The sequence below is a fragment of the Suncus etruscus genome, chromosome 2, assembly GCF_024139225.1.
Source record: "Suncus etruscus isolate mSunEtr1 chromosome 2, mSunEtr1.pri.cur, whole genome shotgun sequence".
In the NCBI taxonomy this organism is placed as follows: Eukaryota; Metazoa; Chordata; class Mammalia; order Eulipotyphla; family Soricidae; genus Suncus; species Suncus etruscus.
The window spans coordinates 168,511,309-168,530,892 of NC_064849.1; the positions used below are offsets into that span (position 1 = coordinate 168,511,309).

The following is a 19,584-nucleotide window of genomic DNA, read 5'->3' on the forward strand; positions in this document are numbered from 1 at the left end:
TATTTAAAGTATTTGCTTTACTTTTTTTGTTATAGGTAGTCTATAATTTGTAAATAAGCAGAATTTTCCCAAGATTATTAAAAGGCTAAGTTAACAAAAGTCATGCATGTGTATGAGTTGACATTGAGGCTCTATGCAATTGTATTGACTTATTTCTCTAATTTTACAACTGTAAGTTTTACTGGCTTCAAGCATATATCAGATTTGTTTGGAAGATCTATCTCATGATAGAACGTTGTTCTATCACAGATGTTTCTGTGTCTTTAAAGAAGCACATTTTCTTCCATATAAAATACAGGAGATCTTCCATATAAAATATCTATATTCCATATAAAATATAATATATATAATATATATAATATATTATATATATAATATATATAATATAATATAAAATATATTCCATATAAAATATCTACAAAGGACAGATTGTAGTCTTTGGGAATAAATTTCCAGGCATATGACAGTCTCAGTATGGCTAGTTTTCTTACTGATATTGCCTTTAGAAAGAAGTGTGCTAAATTTGACTGCTTTATCTCCTTTTCTTCTCTGCTACCACCAGCATATGCAGAATTGTTGTCCTGGATATACTTACCTGTCTTTATTCAGAGAACTTTCAGATGATCAGCCAGGGTGTGCTATGTGGTTCATATAAGCACACATAATTAAGGATCAAATGTTTCCCTTTAGTCTGCCTGCTGATATTTTAACTCTTCAAAATACATTGATTATTTATCATCAGATGGCTTTTCCCATCGTTTATGAATAATAGCATACACATTTATTTTCCTATATTTAAATAGGTGTTCTAAGGATCCTAGAAACCAAAGTATAATTCTACATTTTGTTTAATTTATCATGAGATACAGAGTAAGCAGTTAGTGGAATCATACTACCATACACAAATTTTCCAACTTTCATAATGTATTTCTTTTATTCATTTCAGTTTTCTTTAATTTTCATATATGTAAAGAGGTAGATTCTACTTGATTACAAGGTATTATTAATTTTCTGTTTGATTTGGAATGCTACTATTTATTTAAATATTTTTATAAGAGTATTTATGAAAAGATATTCCCTATACACAGTTTGTCCATTCTTGCTAGAATCTTGCTTCACAAAATGACTTGATATTTGTTTTTTTTTGCACCTGAATATTTTATGTGTGATTTGAACAATATTTTCTATATTATTTGATTATTTACTTTAGGCCAATCCTAGTGGTACTCAAATTCATTCCCTCTTCTGTGCTCAACAATTACTCCTGGTGGTACATTGGGGACATTTGTATTACTAAGATCAAACAGGGGTCAGTTGTGTAAAAGGCAGCTATCCCTTGGACCCCAATATTGCTATTTTTAGTTTATATAATTTTTCTATGAAGCTACCAAAATAAAAGATCTTTTACATAGTAGATTTTAGTTGCCTAAATATGTCTCTGCTAATATTTTATTCCTATTTTTGCATGTCACAGTGGTAATTTATGCTTTAATGTAGCTACATAATATAAATTTTATCTAGCACTCATAATATGTGGCATAAAAATACTTTCTTTTGAGCTGGGGGCTGAACTCCGCCATCTACCAGGTAGGGTAGGGGTTATTGATCAAGCCAGTGTTTGGAGTTTGGTTGCTATTGATGGGGGCTGAACACCACCCTCTGCCAGGTCGAGGGGGAAGGATGGTTGGCCCACCCGGTCTGTGGAGCTCAGTCACTCCAACCCAAACCACCAAATGCAAAGAAATATGGGCAAATTAAGGAAGACACTAACAACCAAGGATATGGAAAGAAATACTAGCAAGTTTCCAAGTCCACCAAAATGCATGGGCCCAATAGATGAAGACCTAAAAGCAACATTGCAAGCCATGGCAAAAGAAATCATGGAATCACTAGACAGTGAGTTCAAAAATCCATAGATGAACAAATCAACAAACTCAACGAACTTTTACAGAACATGAGAGAATACATACAAATGGAATTAAAGGAAATAAAAAATATCTTAGCAAGCCATAGTAGCAGAATTACATAGTTGGAGAGTCACATAGAAGAACTTAAAGAAAAACTACAGAACAAAAATGTCAAAAAAGCAAATAAGGAAATAAAAGTAAAGCATTGGAAGAAAAATTAGGTATTTAATGAACAAAGACAAAAGAAATAATCATGAATCATAGGAATATCAGAAGGGGAGGAAGTAGGGAAAGGGGGAGAACAAGTGGTTAGAGAAATAATAGCAGAAAACTTTCCTACCCTCTGTAAAGAGGCTTCAGTGCAGATCTAGGAGATGAAGAGAGTCCCTTATAAAATAGATCCTCATAAACAGCCACGAAGAAATATAGTAATCCAAATGGCAAAACACAATGAGAAAGATGAACTCCTTAAAGCAATAAGGAGAAAAAACCTCAAGTACAAGGGAAGGAATATAAGAATCAAACCAGATCTCCCATTTGAAATAACTCAAGCAAGAAGACAGTGAAATGATATATTTAAACAACTGAATGAAAGAAACTTCCAACCTAGAGTCCACTACCCAGCATAACTCTCATTCACATGGCAGGGAGGACTAAAATCATTCTCAGACAAAAGAGAACTTGCAATATTTGCACAAACAACACTGATTCTAAATGATATACTCAGAGATGAATTACACAATCCAAGTCCCTGATTGTAAAAACAACCACCCTACATAATACAACTGCACAAAGCCCTCCCTAGCAATAATCTCCTTAAATGTCAATGGACTAAACTCTCCCATTAAAAGACACATAGTAAAGACTTAGAATAGAAAAAAAAAACTGGATTCATCCCCTGAGGGCTCGCTTCTTCTGAGGTGAGTCTTTCCTGCCTGGTTACTGTGTATACAGCTGACTCTGCTGGGTCTCTTAAGCACAGCAGACATCTTGAGGCTTCCCTCTGCTTGCTTCAGCAAGGGATTTTGATCCTCTCTGGCAACCATTTCTAGAGAACTCGCTTCTCATGAGGGGAGTCTTCCCACCACAAGGAGTGGAACCTGAAGAGTGTGCCCACTCAGGTTTGCTTCATGGCCACGCACTACAACTAGACAATGAATACCACCACAACACATAAAAAAAACCCACAATACAAGCTTGACATGGGGAAACTATGCAGACAAACATCAGGCATAGAGAATGAAGATGGCAACTCTGATGACCTGACAATGGCCAACCACCTCATTAGACTTTAAGATATGGAGTTTAGAGAAGAAATATGAAGGAAGTTCACAAAACTCAAAGAAAGTATAGAACAGAACACGAATAAGAATCAAGAGGATATGAAGATAGAAATCACAAAACTCCAAACAGAAATATCAGGTCAAATAACAGGTCAAAAAACTCAGTAGATGAATTGAAAAACTCAATGGAAAACCTCTCCAACAGGGTAACAGCAGCTGAGGATACAATTAGTGAGCTGGAAGATGAGATGCATAATAACTGCACACAGCAGAAGAGATTGAAAAAAAAGCCTTAAAGCAAATGATCAGAAAATGAAAAAATTACTCGAAGAATGTAAACAGTTGAAAATAGAAGTCTTTGATAAGCTCAACAGAAACAACTTAAGAATCATTGAAGTCCCAGAGACCCAGGAAGAACAGTCAAGAACATCATCACAGAGAAACTACCAGATCTAAAGAATACATGTGACCAAATCGTGCATGCCCAAAGAGTACCAGCTAAAAGAGACCCCAGGAAAAACACCATGAGACACATTCTAGTCACAATGATGAACCCCACAGATGGGGACAGAATACTGAAAGCATCAAGATCAAAAAGAGAAATGACACATTTATGGGAGCATCCTTAAGATTTATAGCAGATCTGTCACAAGTAACCCTAAAGGCCAAAAATTAGAGGTGGGACATAGTGACAAAACTCAATGAAATAAATTCTTTGTCTAGAATACTGCACCCTGCAAGACTCATTTTCAGGTTTGAAAAAAGTATACAAAGATTCGCAGATAAACAACAGCTCAGAAACTTTGCAAACTAAAAAACCAGCCTTAAAAGAAAAACTGAAAGTCTACTTTAAGAGAAGACTGACTAACAGACACATCAAACTTCCACACAAAGATGGCACTAAATCCCATGACAACTATCTCTTTCAAAGTTAATGGACTAAATGCACCTGTTAAGAGACACAGACTGGCTAAATGGATCAAAAAACTGAACCCAACCTTCTGCTGCCTACAAGAAACACACCTGAATAGTCAGAACAAATATAGACTCAAAATAAAAGTATGGAGGAACATCATCCAAGCAAACAACACCCTTGAAAAAGCTGGAGTGACCATACTAATATCAGATGACACAAACTTTACACTCAAAAAAGTTGTAAGGGACAAAGATGGACATTTTGTACTAATCAAGGGATATGTATAGCAGGAAGAAATCACTCTCCTAAACATATATTTACCCATGAGGGTCCAGCAAAGATCTTAATAAATTGTTGGCAAATCTAAAAAAGGATATCAATAATAAAACAATAATTGTGGGAGACCTCAACACGGGCGTGTCAATACTTGATAGGTCAACCGGATTGAAACCCAACAAAAATATACTAGACCTAAAAGACAAATAGAAGAAAGAGGCCTAGTAGATATATATAGGAAACTCCACCCCCAGAAACTTGGATACACATCCTTCTCCAATGTACATGGGTCATTCTCCAGGATAGGCCACATGCTGGCACATAAAACATACCTCCATAAAATCAAGAGGATAGAAATAGTGAAGACTACTTTCTCTGATAACAAGGCACTGAAATTAGATGTAAACTACAAGGGGACACAAAAGAAGAACATTAACAACTGAAAATTAAAGAGCCTGCTACTGAACAACCAGTGGGTCCGAGATGAAATCAAAGAGGAAATTAAACATTTCCTGGAAACAAATGAAAATAAAAACACAAACTATCAGAACCTATGGGGCACAGCAAAAGCGGCCTTGAGAGGAAAATTTATAATTTGCAAGTGCACATCAGGAAGGAAGAAGGAGCATACCTGAATAGCTTAATGACGCAGCGTATAAAATTAGAAAATGATCAAGAAAGGGAACCAAAAATAGGTAGGAAAAAGGTAATAACAAAGCTTATAGCAGAAATCAATGAAGTGGAATCCCATAAAACAATCTGAAAGATCAACGAAAGCAGAAGTTGGTTCTTTGAAAAATAAACAAGATTTATAGACCATTGGCAAAACTCACAAAGAGAAACTTGATACCCTATATTAGAAATGAAAAGGGGGAGATCACTACAGATACTGCAGAGATTCAAAGGGTAATCAGAGACAATTTTGAAAAACTCTATGCCACTAAATATGAGAACATGGAAGAAATGGATAAATTCTTGAACTCTTATAACCTTCCATGGATGTGGCATATTTAAACACCCCATCACTATTGAGGATATTAAAACTGTAATCAAAAGTTAGCCCAAAAACAAAAGCCCCGGCCAGCTGGATTCACGAATGAATTTTTTCAAACCTTTCAGGAGGAAATACTATCAATCCTGGCTAGGATCTCTCCTGGTTAGGATCTCTCATGAAATTGTAAAAATGGAACACTTTCAAATAGCTTTTATGAAGCCAATATAACCTTGATACCAAAACTAGATATAGATGCTGCAAAAAATTAGACCAATATCCCTGATGAACACAGATGCAAAGATCCTCAACAAAATCCTGACAAACAATCCAATGCCTCATCAAGAAGATCATTCACTATGGTCAAGCTGGTTTCATCCCAGGAATGCAAGGATAGTTTAACATCTGTAAATCTATCAACACAATACACAACATCAACAACAAGAAAAATGAAAATCACGTGATCATATTAATAGATGCAGAGAAAGCATTTGATTTGGTCCAACACCCATCTTTGACAAAAAAAAACTCAGCAAGATGGGAATAAAAGGAATCTTTCTTAATATACTTCAGGTCATTTATCACAAGCCAGTGGCAAGTGTTATCCTCAATGGAGAAAAACTAAAAGTCTTTCCTCTAAATTCTGGTACTATTCAACATAGTACTGGAAGTACTTGCTATAGTAATTAGGCAAGAAAAGTTACAAGGAAATCCAGATAAAAAAGGAAGAAGTCAAGCTCTCACTGTTTGCAGATGACATGATACTCTACTTAGAAAACCCTAAAGTTGGGGCCGAAGAGATAGCACAGCGGCGTTTGCCTTGCAAGTAGCTGATCCAGGACCTAAGGTAGTTGATTCGAATCCTGGCGTCCCACATGGTCCCCAATGCCTGCCAGGAGCTATTTCTGAGCAGATAGCCAGGAGTAACCCCTGAGCACCGCTGGCTGGGTGTGGCCCAAACAACCAAAAAAAAAAAAAAAAAAAAAAAAGAAAAAAAGAAAAAAAAAGAAAACCCTAAAGACTCTAACAAAAAGTTCTAGAAACAATAGATTCATATAGAAATATGGCAGGCCACAAAATTCACACACAAAATTAATGGCCTTTTATTCATTAATAATGATAGGAAAGAAGTGGACATTAAGAAACCAACTCCATTCACATTTGTGCCACACAAACTCAAATATCTTGGAGTCAACCTGAGTAAAGATGTGAAGGACCTATACAAAGAAAACTATAAAACCAAGAAATAAGAGAAGACATGTGGATATGGAAACACATACCCTGCTCATGGATTGGCAGGATCAACATCATTAAAATGGCAAGACTCCCCAAAGTATTGTATAGATTTAATGTGATCCCTCTAAAGATGCCCATGACATTCTTCAAAGAAGTGGATCAAACACTTTTGAAATACATTTGGATCAATAAACACCTACGAATATCTAAAACAATTTTTGGGAAAAGGAATATGGGAGACATTAGTTGCCCCAACTTTATACTCTATCACAAAGCAATAGTTATCAAAACAGCATGGTAGTGGAATAAAGACAGACCCTCATATCAGTGGAATAGGCTTGAGTACTCAGAGAATTTCCCCAAACATACAGTCACCTAATTTTTGATAAAGAAGCAAGAAATCCTAAATGGAGCAAGGAAAGCTTCTTCAACAATTGGTGTTGGGACAACTTGTTAGCCTCTTGCAAAAATGCGAACTTAGACCCCCCAGGTAGCACCATGTATGAAGGTAAAATCCAAATGTATTAAAGTCCTTGATATATCTGAAACCATATGGTATATAGAACAACACTTAGGTAAAACACTCCATGACATTGAGACTAACGGCATCTTTAAGGAGGAAATAGCACTCTCCAAACATGTGGAAGCAGAGATAAACAGATGGGACTATATTAAGCTGAAATTCAAATCAAGACAAGAACGAGGTACCACCTTACACCACTGAGAATGGCTCACATCAAATAATGGGAACAATCTCTGTTGGCGGGGATGCGGTAAGAAAGGAACTCTCATCCACTACTGGTGGGAATGCTGCCTGGCCCAAACCCTATGGAAAACAGTGTGCAGAGTGCTCAGTAAACTCAGAATCGAGCTGCCTTCTGACACAGCAATTGCTCTCCTGGGTACCTATTCCCAAGTTGGAAGGACATTTATCCCAAAGTATGTGTGCACGCCATTATTTATCGCAGTACTCAGCACAATAGCCAAGATTTGGAACCAGCCTCAATATCCAACAACAGTTGACTGGATCATGAAGTTGTGGTTTATACACAATGGAATACTACATAGCAGTTAGAAATGTTACAATCATAGACTTTGCAGCAACTTGGATGGATATATAAAATATTGTATTAAATGAAGTAAGCCAGAAGATGAAGGATAAACACAGAATGATAGCACTTTTCTGAGGTACTTAGAATATACACCATATATACATTTAATACTCCAGGAACAAATACAATGGCCTAATAGGTTAGAAACTCCAAGCGAGAAAAGAGGTATGTAATCAGACTTTTATTGCAATGGCCTATAATAATGTCTTAGGAATCTTATACAGGGTTACAGGTGAAGGATATGATTGCAAGCCAGAGACTCCAGTGTAAGCTTTTTATAACAATGTGTTTTAATGTCTTAATATTACTAGATTTAAAATAACCTCTTAGCTTCTCTGTCCACAGGGGTTCTTGGATACAAAGGGTGGATATTATAATTTGACACCTCTGTGCTCAGTCACACTAAATAACATATTCAGTTTGCATTATGAAAATGTCTAGATAAAACACTCCAATATACCCATTTTCTCTGCTTTATAGCCTCTATTAGGACCTAAAGCATATAAGCATGTGACCATTCAGACCACTGCAACAATCAACTGTGAACCACAGACTTATATTACAGTATCTACTACTCATCGAACACGTTTTGGCAAATTAACATTTCCCTTCTCTCTCCTTTCTTCTCTCTTCTCACGACTTCTTTCTTTCTTTCTCCCCTTTCTTCGTCCACCTCTTCTTCCTCCTCATCATCTCGATTTAATTTTTAACATTATTTTTACTATATTTACCTATTTTTCTGTTCTCTTATCTTTTGCTTGTTCTTACTTTTTTCTTAAGCTATACTTTAGCTAATTATTTATCTTTATTCAGCCAGTCCTTAGGAGCTCAGACCCATCCTATTAGGGTCAGACCTCTAACAACAGCTTAAGAACATATCACTATTGTGTGTTTTTATGTGGGCATGAGTACATAGACATAGGACTCCTCTATGAAAGCCAAACCTAAGTTGTAAACAATTTATGACTATAATATATATAGCCCCTCTTATATGCTATCTTTTTCCCATATTCAGAAATCATACTATCCCTTCATCCCACATTTCCAATTCTATATCCCACCTTATTAACGCTCTTTACCCTCAGTTCTTAACCCATTAGGTATCAAGACCAACCTCCTGCCCCAATAAGCCATCACCCATTCCCCAAGCGAATGGATACCCACTCAGACCTACATATGGTCTCCCGGCAAGAATTTACAACCAACACCCCTGCTGACTCATGCTCTGTGGCCCTCCATCTCACACCCCCCCAAATGTGGACTGTAGTCTGATACCGAACTCAACTCCGGAAGGTTACCTGGTGCAAGAACTTTACCCGAACCCTTTCTGCCACAAATTGTTTCTCATTCTCAACAAGACCAGGGTGGGTGATGAAAATGCGCTCTGGATTTCACCCCCCACAAGAAAATCTCAAAAGACAATGGGGAAACCTATATTTTCTTTATAAGTTTAAGACTTATATAATAATACCTCTTAACCTGTTTATCCCCAAATGTAAGGTAGTCTCCTGTATTTTTAAAACTTATTTATTTTTCCTTTATATATGTGAGTATATAATGTATATGTATATACTGTCTTGTTTCTGTTTTTTCTTCTTCCTTAACTCTATCGATTTTGGTTCTGCTTGTTACAAAAACCTACAAGAAAAAGTCTTGCCTGGGATAATAGTTCAGGTCAAAACCAGGGCACAGAGATGATTGAGTCTGACACTCTCACCCCCACATGCACCTGCAATATAATATACCACCATATCTTCTTGCAAAGGCATATTACAAAGGGGAAAATTTTGCATATAGAAATAAGCTCTTATCTACTAGGGATAGGAATTCATATATTTTACAATACAGGGGCACCTCTCACCTTGAATATGTCATGTGGTCCCAAATTAGAATTCATGTGATTAAACCGTGACCATCCAACCCTGAATCCTAGATCTCAGACAAAGAACTAGCATAGTTCTCTGCAACAGCTCCAGGAACCAAACTCCGTCTGGGACATTCTTAATACTGTTCTGACACTAACATGTACCAGTTTTGATATGACATCCTCATAATGAGGAAATGGCAACAACTTATCTAAGTTTTGATTGGTACAAAAGCCAACTTCAATATCTACAGATTGATTATGATAACCATGACTGGGCAGAACTTATCCTAGTACCAATAAAAAAGACACTAGTCTAGGCCCTGGCCTATGATCTGTACAACAACCAAGATCTCTAACTCCAGAGGTCTGACTGAGATAACTGCAACCGAGTAGATCTTCTGGAAATATAAGGAAAGACTCTATCCTATGCTTCATCCAAGGATTGGGGCAAAAAACAAGACCACCAACTATAAAAGACTGATTATAACAACAGTGATGGAACAGAACTACTAGAACCACAAAGAAAGACCACCCTAGGCTCCATCCTTTGACCTGTGCAAATATCAAGATTTATAGCTTCAGAGGCAGGATTTTATTATCCACGATAGAGTGGAAAGTTTTCAGACACCACCAAAAGACCAAGGGGAGAGTAAAAGAACATGTATGGAGCCTGTAGTTATTCCCATTACAGTATACTTCAAGGGCGGAGAAACCCTGTATCTCTTAGGCCAAGGAAATTCCCTTTCTAATTTTCCAAGTATTTACTGTGCCTATGCAAGGAAAATAAAAGAGAAGAACAAATTAACATTTTTTGGTTTTGTTATTGTTGTTTGTTGCTTATTTTTTTCTATGAGTTATCTGTTTTTGTTTTTGTGCTTTGTTTTGTTTTTTATTTCAGGACCGTGGTTATTGTGTGGTTATTGTCTTAATTGCTGTGGTGCTTTTCGAGTGTTTTGTTTGATTTAAAAAAAATTTTTTTAGTATTGTTATGTTTTTCTTCCTTTTTCCCTTTCTTCTCTTAAATTGATATTTATAGCCTCTAGAAGGGCTTCTCCCATTTTTTGCTTGTTTCATTTTATTTTATTTTATTTTATTTCTATCCTTCAAACAGATCCACATAATTTGAACCATTTTTTTTCCGCCTCACAAACTGAGGAGGAAATAATGGAGGGTACCAAGACCAGACAGACATATAAACATTAATTGGAAATAAAAAAATCAGACTTAAACACCAAATCCAAAGCCAACAACAACAGAATCGACACCCAATCTACAACATGCTAGACATAGAGGGGACCACTCAACCCGGGAGGTAAAAAAGGGGAATATGGGATGCGTTCTGGGAACAGGAGTGGAGTGAGGACAACATTTGTGATGGGACTGCCCCTGATTCAATGTAACTATGTACCTAAAAAATCACTATGAAAGACTTGCAATCTACTTTGGTCAAAATAAAAATTAAAAAAACAACAACTTTCTTTTGGCACACCGAGACATTTTCCAGTTTCTTAAATTATGCATGTAACAGTGAGTAGATCAGTCATTTACTTTCTTGGTTTTGTCTGAGCTCTGAAGAACAAAAATAACCAAAAAGTGACAGATCCCTGCATTTTAAAGTGAAGGGCTGGTAACTAGCTGTTTGTCTATGTATATTTTACACAAATGTACACTTTACACAAAAAGCTGAAAGCATTTTGAGTCTTGGCCTTACACCAAACTCACAGGAATTCAGGAACTGAGATGGAAGCCAGGGAATAAAGGAATTTTGAGCTCATGTTATAGGTTGGTGGCATTTTCTGTCTCCAGATTTAGTGTGTGGTGATGACAAGGCAGGTTAGAAGGGAGGTAAATGGGCCTCACAGACAGCTTCTCACCTTTCTAATATATTTCTATATATTCTAAGATCATCACCTTTCTAATATTGCCTCTGATGTTTGGTAGGGCCAAGGGATAGTTTTAGCTCCATAATTTAGAAAATGAAAGACATGGGCAGAGTTAGCTACCTGGAGAAAAGCAGAGAGCGCCTGTTTCCAATGACACTGAACAAAATGAAGCGTGCTTTCCTGACAAGATACAAGGCAGAAAATGGGAAGCCTCTGGCTTCCAACAGACCAAAATAAAACTTTTTGATTCTGAGGACAAAAAAAATGTGGCCACACAAAGAGATTTCCGCACCATTAAAGGAACAATTGGCTGTTCCTTAAGAGGAACCTCGATAAAATACACAAAAATACAGCAAAATCAGTGCCATAGCAAGCCTTAGGAATATTATCATGACATCATAACATACTCATGAAGTTAAGCCTTTTCAAAACTTTACTTGAGTACATTGGTTTGTGAGACCAATTTCACAACAATTCAAACTGTAACCACACCACAACCACCACTTAAATACCAGTATTTCTCCACCATAGCTAATTCTTTTTTTTCATCTTTTCCTGTTGTTATTGTTATTGTTATGGTGACTGGGAGTCACACACATTTGGTTGTAGTGCTCTTCACGAGACACATGCTTGCTTGTGGTGACTCACACTTGGTTATGAAGATTTATACTTGGCAGTAATGCAGGGTCGTGCTGAAAATTGAAATTTTTAACCTCATGCCTGCAAGGTAATTACTATGCAACGAAACTACATTCAATACCATGCCTATTTTTGGTTTGAGGTACATCCAACAGTGCTCAGAGATTACTCCTGGTTTTGTACTCAGGGATCACTTCTGGTAGGACTCACAGGATATCAGGGATTAAACCCAGTTTGTCTGCTTGCAAAGAAAATGCCCTACCTGCTGTATTATTACTCCAGCCCTAGGACCATGTTTCGTATTGTATACTTCAATCATTTTGGGTCTTCAGTTATATGTGGTAGATACATATATGTTATAATATATATTACATGTATATATCTTGATATTACCCTACAGATCACTTGTTTTATTTTCAGTTTTTTTAAATATTTTTAACTTATGTTCTCTAGATTAAATAATTATTTCTTTTTATATTTTTAATTAAAATTTTTTTGGTTCTTGGCTCACACCAGGTGGCATTCAGGGCTTACTCCTGGCTCTATGCTCAGAAACCACTCCCAGCAGGCTCGGGGGACCACATGAGAAGCCGGGACTTGAACCACCATCCTTCTGCATTCAAGGCAAATAAATGCCCTACCTCCATGCTATCCCATTGGCCCAAGATTAAATGATTTTTTTTTTGTTTTGTTTTGTTTTTTTGGGGCCACACCCGGTTATGCTCAGGGGTTACTCCTGGCTGTCTGCTCAGAAATAGCTCCTGGCAGGCACGGGGGACCATATGGGACACCGGGATTCAAACCAACCACCTTTGGTCCTGGATCGGCTGCTTGCAAGGCAAAGGCTGCTGTACTCTCTCCCCGACCCATATTAAATGATTTTTATAGCTATGTCTTTTTGCTCCTTTTTTGGTTGCTGCATAACAAATTACTTCAGCCCTAGTGACAAAATAGCAAAAATTATTGACCTCACACATGTAAATCATGTGCTCAGCTCATTGAGCTACCTATCAAGTTCTTCTAATTATTTATTTATTTATTTATTTACTTTTTCACCACTCATCTTAGTGATATGGGACCCAGAGGGACCCATCCCTGCTGACACCAACCATTCTTATCTGTAGCCACCAACACACAAACTGTCCACAGCAGAACACTATAGACTGCAAGGCATTTGGAGACTACATAGCCTCAAATTCCTAGAACAGGAACTTAGGCTTGGAAGAAGGTCAGTGCCTGCATACTCAGCCCATGGATAAACTTATTAGTTTTAAGTTGTTTTGTTGTTTTTTTGTTTGTTTTGGATCACACCTGGCACTGCTCAGAAGCTACTCCTGACTCCTATGCTCAGAAATCGCCCCTCACAGGCTGGAGGGACCCTATGCGACCCCGGGATTTGAACTGCCATCCTTCTGCATGCAAGGCAAATGCCTTACCATTGTGCTATCTCTCAGACCCCAGTTTTCAGTTTTTGATAGTTATCCTTCAATACCTTCATTATGATTATTTTACTTAATTATTCAACTACATTATAAATTTAAATATAATTTATTTCTAAATATAGATTTTTAGTCATAAGTGGGGTTTGTTTCTTTAGATTTTGTTTCACATTTCCTACATTGTAGTACTTTTTTCTTTTTTCTTTTCTTTCTTTTTTTTTTTTTTTTGAGTTTTTGGGTCAAACCTGGTGATGCTCCAGGGTTACTCCAGGCTATGCACTCAGAAATCGTCCCTGGCTTGGGGGACCATATGGGACACCAGGGGACCAAACCACGGTTCATCCTAGGTTAGCCGCATGCAAGGCAAACGCCCTACCACTTGCACCACCACTCTGGCCCCTGTAGTAAATTTGTTATCCTAAAATATAATGTTAATGTCTCTTTATAGAAGTTCTGGAGTTTGTTATCTTTTTCTGAAGATTTTTTATTCTAGTGCAGAGCTAAATATAGTGGAACTAATGTCCCAAATCACATTGTTGGTGAGCAGCAATTAAGCTTTCTTCTCAAGTTATCATCCTTGTAATTAATTCTTAAAACGCATTTGCTTTCTGCTGGGTTCTTTGAAATTTCTTATCCCACATCTATAGTTCAGAGCTCACCCTTGTAGCATTTGCATACTTAGCATGTAGTTTTTTTCTTTTCTTTTTCTTTTTCTTTTTTTTTTTTAATTTTTCACTATAGTTCCTTCATATCTTGATTTTTTTTCCCCCTCAACTGCCAGGCTTTTTGACAGTCTTAGTTCTGTTTTCTGACACATCTGCCTGAGTTCCAGTTATCTATATTTTATATGAAGTGCCTCTAGGGACATGTTCATAGTTACTCAATTCTATTCCTTGGTGATTTAGGCTTTTTAGTACTGCTTCAATTTTATGTCTGACTTGGGGAAATATATAAACTTTTCCCTAATATGCTGGGACACTTAAATGGCCTTAAAATCTGTTTATTGTGTCAAGTTTCATAGAATCCTGTCTTCAATATGGGCTCAGTGACTCCTTTGATACTATATTTTCTGAAAATTTTTCAAAAATTTAATCTCTACAGTTTTATTTGGAGGGGGGTACAACTGGCAGTGTTTAGGACTTGCTTTTGGTTCTGTTCTCAAGGATATCTCCTGATAGGGCCAGGGGAACACAGGGAAGCTGTGGGTTGAACTCCATACAAGGCAAGAGTCCTACTTGCTGTACTATCTCTCCACCCCTCCCAATTTTAGTCATTATTTATTTATTTATTTATTTATTTATTTATTTATTGGTGTCACAACCGGTGACACTCAGGGGTTACTACTGTCTATGCACTCAATAATCACTCCTGCCTTGGGGAATCATATGGGGCGCCGGGGGATTGAACAGCAGTCTGTCCTAAGTTAGCATGTGCAAGGCACACTGCTTGTACCACTGCTTCAGCCCCTATTTTATTTTAATTTAATTTATTTATTATTTATTTTTTTTGGCCACACCCATTGAAGCTCAGGGGTTACTCTTGGCTGTGCACTCAGAAATCGCTCCTGGCTTAGGGGACTATAGGAGATGCTGGGGATCGAACCAAGGTCAGCCGTGGATTGGCTGCATGCAAGGCAAACACCCTACCACTGTGCTATTGCTCTGGCCCCATATTTTTAATTTTTAAGAAAGAAATGATTTAAAAACTGGTGGTTACAAGGTGGTTCACACTACAGAGTTTTCAAAGATAAAGTTGGTCATGATTGAGTTATAGTCATACAATATAATAACCTTAACCAATGTGCATTTGCCACCATTTTGGTCATTTTAGATGAAATCTTTTAAGGAGTAAAGATAAACTATCTGAATTGAATTTCCGTTCTGTTTTTCAAATAATGTTTATTTGCTTTCACCCTTTTAGTAATTGAAATATTTATATTTTTGCCTTTCTTTCTCAACATCCCCTTTCCTCCCTGCCTTCCCCCTTTTTTCCCCTTATTTTTCCCTCACCTTTACTCTTTTCCCTTTTTTCATTGCTGGTGTTGTAATATCCTTATACACTTTGGTTGCAATAGTTACTATGGTTGTACATATGTTTGTGGTCTTGATTGAGCCCATACTTGGTTTGTGGAATAAAAACATTAATTGTGGTGGGGGCAGAGAGATACTAAAGTGAGCAGCTAATTAGATTCCACACCCTGCACCTCAAGTGGTTCTGGATATCTCCAGGGATGATGTGTCCTTTCACTGCCCCAACCAACTTCTGTGCCCCAAGCAAAAAACTTGTTTGCTGGTACTTGCTGAGTTTACACACTGTAGTTGTCATGGATCAAAGATCACACTTTCTTGTAGCACTGGGGATCCCAACTGCTGTGTTTCAGGCTTGTATTCAGCATGCTAAGAGATGGCATGGAACAAACTCAAGACCAGGTCTGCAGGGAAGGATCCCTACCACTGAGCTTTCTGAAGCTCTTTCTCTTGTATTTTTATTTATTTTTTAATTTTTCCACTTATCTTTTACAAAATTTATTTTATACTAATATGTCAAACAGCATTTAAACACAGACATATCTCTCTAATAAGGTAAATAAAAAACAAAAGTACTAATTTTACTGGATACTAGATATACCAATCACATAGTCTTTAAACATCATTACAATTTAACTTTCATAATCTGACCAGGCATTTAGAAAATAGTCTATAGACTGTTTAACAAAGAACACCTATAAACAGACATGACTGTCCTAAGCTGTTTATTTGGACATAATCTTACAAATATTACTTATTAGTGGTAATGGTGGATCTGGAGAGAATTGTGCCTTCTCCAAGCTGCACAGAGCCACCAGTAGTGTGATGGAACTTGTGACCCTTTCCAAGGCCACTGCTCTTGCGGTCTGCACATGTCAGTCCTCACATCTAGCTCCCTGCACTTGTAGATTTGTTTTGTGAGCCAGTAGGTATCAGTAATTCTTCTGATTGCTTTTCTGGAATGGATAGATGAGAAGAACCTCAAAATATTGGTATGTGGAGCATGCTATCTAGGAAACAACCACGATTGTCTATAACATCACCTGGGAGCAATCCCCTACCACAGAAGACCTATCACTGCCCCGCCATCAACCTACTCCAAAGAGAGGTCCCATAACACCAAGAAGACACAACAACAACAACCTGCTTTCAGGGCAGGGCTATCCGTATTGTCCTCTAACTGTGAGGTGAAACTAGAGGACACTCCACACCATCCCGACTTCAATGTAGGATATACATAGATTCCAGAATCTTTAACTACAGAAACCTGACACCAACAACAACTACTGTGCAGAAAGGAAAAAAAAAGGTTTATTGGCACTACAGACAATGACTTGGATTAGACAAACTAGTTTGCCTGGAGCCTAGAATGGTCTTATGCTAGAAAACTTCAGGGATAAGGTCTCCTTGTATTTAGGCCAAGACTTTTCCTTTCCATGTCCCCCATATTTTGCTGGGCCTATGCAAACAATAATTGCCACTCTAACACTGTTTTTGCTGTGCTCCATTGACTCTAATCCTTAAAAAAAAGAGCTTATTAAACCTTCTGCTAGGCCTTTAATGAGTTAATTTGTGATTCAATGATTTTCAAAAATATACTTGCTACTGAACCTTTCCTTTCTCTTCTTTCTCATTAGTTTTTATATTTGTTTAAATAACGTTGCCTTTGTTCTTCCTGAAACAAATGTATTATGATCAATTGTGTCAACTATGTGATATATTTCCTTTAAATAAATAACTAAATAAAAAGAAAAAATGGTATGTGGAATCTTCACCAAACCAGTGAGAAATCTCTCAGTACTCTCAGAGCTCCACAGCTGGTTCCTCAGCCATAAATCGAAGGCTTTGGGCAAACTTGAGCTGGTTAACCTCCTGATGCCTGGACTTTCCATAGGTTGCTCCCTTAGGTATACCCACAATTCTTAGATTGTTTCTTTGTCCTTGTTCATTAGACACTGGAGTTTTCCTTCCAGTGCTTTGCCTTTTATTTCTTTGTTGGTTTCTTGATCATTTTTTGTTTGCAGTTTTCCTTCGAGTTCTTCAATGTGTTTCTTCAACTCTGTGTTTCTGCTTGTAAGGCTTGTTACTTTGTCTTTTAATTCCTTCATTTCTTTTTGTATGGAATCTCTCATGTTCTTTAACATTTCTTCTTTAATTAGGCTGATTCATTCATCCATAGATTTCTTGTACTCGGTAGCTAATGTTTCTTTCAATTCTTGTATCAATTGTTGCATTTCTGTTCTCATTGCTGCTTTTAGGTCGCCTTCCCATGGATCTGTGCATTTTGGCAGACTTGGAAACTTGTTAGGGTTTGTTTCTGTATTTTCAGATGTTAGGGTTCTCTTTGATTTACCCATATTTCTTTGCGTTTATTGGTATGCTTTGGAGTACACCCACGTGGAAGGGTCCCAGGGGAATGCACTCTTCCTGGGCACTGGCGCGGGGGGGGGGGGGGTCGTGGACGCAGGGATCCCTATGCCCCAGGTGGAGCGGCCTCTGGGCGCTGCACTCACTTTAGGGAGAAGCACGCAGACTGGTGGGCGCAGAAGTCTCCGAATGCCCACCTTTTTTTTTTCTTTTTTCAATTTTATGGGCTCTTAATTATTTAAGAAATTTTGGTGTTAGATCTGAGCTGGCTATACCTTTAAGTTGTGTTAAGCTATTGCGTCTGCGCAGGCGGGGTGTTTGGGTGGGGCTTCCCTACCTAGAGAAGGCTGAAGGAAGTCCCCGGGGGCGGGCCAAAGGTGCTCGAAAAGGAGGTGTGTTTGGGCGGGGCCAGGCTGCTCCCTCAGGAACTGCAAGTTTGTGACCACCACGGTGCATGCGAATACAATAGATTACATAACCTGGCTTGGTTTTATCCTGCCAGGTGGGCCCTGGAGCCCATGCAACCCCCAAGACTTGACATTACTGCCAGCAACACGCTGGCAAGAAAAGTAGCATCACATCGACTAGTTCTTCCTCCGGAGCTTCTGGATTTGCTCCTTTGTGCCCATCTTGGTTGACTGAGATGGCTGCCACCAAACAAAAAGGCTTCCTTCTATATTTTTAATTTTTTTAATTTGTTTTGTTTTTTGGTCACACCCGGCAGCGTTCAGGGGTTCCTCCTGGCTCCATGCTTAGAAATAGCCTCTAGCAGGCACAAGGGACCATATGGGATGCCAGGATTCGAACCGATGACCTTCTGCATTAAAGGCAAACGCCTTACCTCCATGCGATCCATCCGGCCCCCCCCTTCTATATTTCTAAATAAAAATAGATTGCTTCCATTAAATCAAATACCTTCTTTTTTGTTTGTTTTGTTTCGGGGCCACAGCCAATGAATGAGTCTCAGGGATTGCTCCTGGCTCTGTGCTTAGTAATTACTCCCGGTAGTGCCAGGGATCATATAAGATGCGGAGGCTTGACCTGGGTCCGCCATTTGTAGGGCAAAAGCCCTAACTGTTGCACTGTTGCTCTGACCTCTTAGAATGCCTTATTATAAAGTTAAAACTGATAGCACATTTATGAAAGTCAGCTCTGGAAAGCAGAGCTGTGAAACAGTTAGGGTAATGTTGATGTAATGCAATATAACTATGTGGTTATGTCCGTAGACCGAAATGTTCTTTTCTCTAGCTACGATTCTCTGGAGCAGCAGGAGGGAAGGAAAAGTTGGCCATCTCTTTCCATGTCATTAATTTGCTTTCCACTTGGAACAGGTAGGTACATCAGGGCCTCTACGCAGTCCCCTACCCACGGTTTAGAAATCTGTCTCAGAGAAGAGTGAGAGGACATGGGCAAGTGGCCACTTCCTGCCATGTCCACCTGTCAGCACAGGTTGTTTCTAGACCACTTGCATTTCCTTTAGGAAACTTGACTGGCTTACATTGCTCTGGAGTATTTTTGAACGCGTTAAGTGATCGTTTTTCCTCCTCCTCCTCCTCCTCCCTCTTCTCCTCCTGCTCCTTTTCTTCCGCGTCCTCCTCCTCCTTCAAAACTGGCGAGTCATCAGCCTTTAAAAGGAGTGAC

The 19,584-nt window shown here is 38.1% G+C and overlaps 1 non-coding gene across 1 annotated transcript; it reads right to left on the reverse strand.

Annotated features, from left to right (window-relative positions):
* Positions 1–13,150: 13,150 nt before the first annotated feature.
* LOC126002763 (small nucleolar RNA SNORD17) lies at positions 13,151–13,383 on the reverse strand. Its single transcript, XR_007493403.1, has one exon. It is a non-coding gene; the product is annotated as a small nucleolar RNA SNORD17 (small nucleolar RNA).
* Positions 13,384–19,584: the final 6,201 nt, after the last annotated feature.